General features: G+C 55.2%; 1 pseudogene; it reads left to right on the forward strand.

Moving 5' to 3' along the window:
• Nucleotides 1-630: 630 nt before the first annotated feature.
• Nucleotides 631-2,846, forward strand: LOC137001749 (uncharacterized; annotated as a pseudogene).
• Nucleotides 2,847-3,889: the final 1,043 nt, after the last annotated feature.

The following is a 3,889-nucleotide window of genomic DNA, read 5'->3' on the forward strand; positions in this document are numbered from 1 at the left end:
GAGAGTCTCCCGGGAATGAAGGTTCGCGGGCATACCCACTAAAACTCTATCGATGACCCACGCTGGCCGTATTTGGGAGGGTCCAGGGAACCGCCTGTGGCATTACTTCCTGAACCCTCCCGGCCTGTCGCTTCAACTACGACCCCTCGTGTCCGGATTTTTCTTCCCGGACTGCCCTTTGGGCATTAGTCAGTTGTTGTGAGGAAGCAGGGTCACCTCTGCTTCCCCACGCCCTCCCGTTGTTGGTGGGGGCGGGATTGATGCTTGGGCCCCCGCCCGTACATCAACCCTCCGGTCCGGGGGGGGGGGGGAGAAGAAAAAAGAGCCGACAGAACATCCGTCTGACACTCCCCCCCTCCCTCCCCAAACCGGTCATCCGTGGGTAGGGGTGGGGCGCCGAGTTCCCCACCCCTTCTTCTTCCTAGGGTCCTATTTTTGAGGGGGGAGTTCATCTCCCATTTCCCACCCTCTAAACCCTTCGCCTTCTTAGGTGGGCCGCAAGGCGCTTTTGCTGCGCTCCGGCTCCACCCGCCCTGTTGAAGAGGGGAAGTGGGTTTTTCCCTCTCTTTTCTCTTTCCGCCTCCTCCTTTTGCAGCATGACTTGCTCGCAGAAGGAGAGGACCGCTCTCCATTTCTCCTCTTCCTCCAGCATAATTTTCACCAATGCTGGAAGGGAGAGGTCCCGCCCTACCACTGTAACCAGGGCTCGGCGCTCTTTAGCCCATGCTGGGCATTCCTCCAGGGTATGTTGCGCCGAGTCCCGGTCAGCCGCACAGTGGTGGCATTGTGTCGTATGCTTCTTTCCTATGCAACACAGATACTTTCCGAAGCAACCATGTCCGGAGAGCACCACCGTGAGGCGATAAGTCAGCCCTCCTCGGACCCTGTCCATCCATTCTGGAAGGCAGGGCCGGATGGCCTCGGTGGTCCGGCGGCCCGGAATATTGGGATCATTTAGTTGGTTTATCCAACTGTTGATTGCCCTCATCCGGGCTTGCCTCTTTATATTTATCACGGCCCCCGGTTCTTGCTGGGCAAGTCTCCCATTGTGCCGGAGTTCCTTTGTACGCCGATATACGTCAGCGTACATTTCGGCTAGGAACTCCAGCAGGATCATGCCCGCGAGGGCCGTGACCGCCGCATACGACACCGTCCTGTAGGACCGAGCGATGCAGGCAGCCATTTGTCGCTGGGCGCCGTGCATTACGGCCCTGATGCGGCGACTGGCCGCCATTTCCCCGGCCCACACCGGTGAGCACACGATCTGAGATTGAAATCAAACTGTCTCGTACTCGCAATGCGTATCGAGAGTAGTTATCGCGGTTCGCGTAATTCAAGGAGCGGCATCCATCCTCTGGGATGATCCCTGCTCGCTTAATGGGTCGACCGATAAATCAAAGCATGAATTATTCCCAAAACCGTAGCAGTGCTATTTATCGATAGCACATGTGCTCTCAGTTTTTCGTTTCCAGGTTCTTCCTCGAAGTTTGGATCATGAACGCGGTTAAAATTGATTTCAATCTCAGATCGTACCCAAGTTCTGTTCGATTATCGCTTCCCGAGTTAATTTATTGAACATTTATCACAGTTTACTGTATCACGATCCGTGATTTTTACTCTTCGCTGTCTTTTCAATAAATTTTAACTTGATATCCAAGTATTAGTTTATTTAGTTTGACCCATTTTTATTCCTTCAGTCAACGATGTTACGTCTTTCTGAACGAGAGCGCATATCTCTTTTGATGACGAGAGGCTGGGGCGATCGATTGAGATCGTACAATGATGTAAGACAGCTTTTCAATGAAACTTTTCGCAATGAAGATACTGCCATTTCAAGATCTACAGTTGAGAGAACGATAAGGCGTTTCAACGAAACTGGAAGTGTTAAAAATCGTCCAGTATTAGGTAGGCCAAAGTCAGCAACAAATCCAGAAAAATCATTAGATGTTTTACAATCCTTCATCGAAAATCCGCATGATTCAAGCCGTAAAGTAGCTCTGCAACATGACATCGATCAAAAGTCTGTTCTTAAAATATTAAAAAATAATAACTTTCATCCCTATAAAGCCCATCTTGTGCAAAAGCTAAATGAGGATGATTTTGATAGGCGTATTGAATTTTGTGAGTTGATGATGGAAAGAATAGACGAAGATTTTAACTTTCTATCAAACATAGTTTTCTCAGATGAAGCAACATTTTAGATAAATGGCAACGTTAATCGGCACAATTGCAGATTCTGGTCTGACGCAAATCCTCATTGGATTGAAGAAACACACACGCAATATCCGCAAAAATTAAATGTGTGGGCAGGCATTCTCAATAATGCCCTCATTGGTCCATTTTTTATTGATGGAAATTTAACAGCTGCGAAGTACGAGGATATGCTAAGACATGAAATAATTCCAGTAATACAGGCTATCGTGGAGGACAATTTTGAGGACACATGGTTTCAACAAGATGGTGCTGCGCCGCATTACGGAAGGAACGTCCGTCATTATCTAAGCACAATGTTTCCTGAGCGATGAATAAGTAGGAGAGGAGCTATCGAGTGGCCTCCTAGATCGCCTGACCTAACACCTCTGGACTACTTTCTGTGGGGTTATTTAAAAGATAGAGTTTACAAAACAAAACCACAAAACCTGGATGAATTACAAAATCGGATTCTTAAGAAAGCTGCTCTTATCCCTCATAATTACATTCAAAATGCCGTTTCATCTTTTTATTATCGGATAGTCTGTTGTCAAACAATTGACGGTGCACATTTTGAACAATTATAAACTTCCTATACAGCCTTAGTTAATTACATCCTCGGTCTTGCACGCACGCACGCACGCACGCACGCACGCACGCACGCACGCACGCACGCACGCACGCACGCACGCACGCACGCACGCACGCACGCACGCACGCACGCACGCACGCACGCACGCACGCACGCACGCACGCACGCACGCACGCACGCACGCACGCACGCACGCACGCACGCACGCACGCACGCACGCACGCACGCACGCACGCACGCACGCACGCACGCACGCACGCACGCACGCACGCACGCACGCACGCACGCACGCACGCACGCACGCACGCACGCACGCACGCACGCACGCACGCACGCACGCACGCACGCACGCACGCACGCACGCACGCACGCACGCACGCACGCACGCACGCACGCACGCACGCACGCACGCACGCACGCACGCACGCACGCACGCACGCACGCACGCACGCACGCACGCACGCACGCACGCACGCACGCACGCACGCACGCACGCACGCACGCACGCACGCACGCACGCACGCACGCACGCACGCACGCACGCACGCACGCACGCACGCACGCACACGCACGCACGCACGCACGCACGCACGCACGCACGCACGCACGCACGCACGCACGCACGCACGCACGCACGCACGCACGCACGCACGCACGCACGCACGCACGCACGCACGCACGCACGCACGCACGCACGCACGCACGCACGCACGCACGCACGCACGCACGCACGCACGCACGCACGCACGCACGCACGCACGCACGCACGCACGCACGCACGCACGCACGCACGCACGCACGCACGCACGCACGCACGCACGCACGCACGCACGCACGCACGCACGCACGCACGCACGCACGCACGCACGCACGCACGCACGCACGCACGCACGCACGCACGCACGCACGCACGCACGCACGCACGCACGCACGCACGCACGCACGCACGCACGCACGCACGCACGCACGCACGCACGCACGCACGCACGCACGCACGCACGCACGCACGCACGCACGCACGCACGCACGCACGCACGCACGCACGCACGCACGCACGCACGCACGCACGCACGCACGCACGCACGCACGCACGCACGCACGCATACA

The sequence above is a fragment of the Linepithema humile genome, chromosome 8 (genome assembly GCF_040581485.1).
Source record: "Linepithema humile isolate Giens D197 chromosome 8, Lhum_UNIL_v1.0, whole genome shotgun sequence".
Taxonomy (NCBI): Eukaryota; Metazoa; Arthropoda; class Insecta; order Hymenoptera; family Formicidae; genus Linepithema; species Linepithema humile.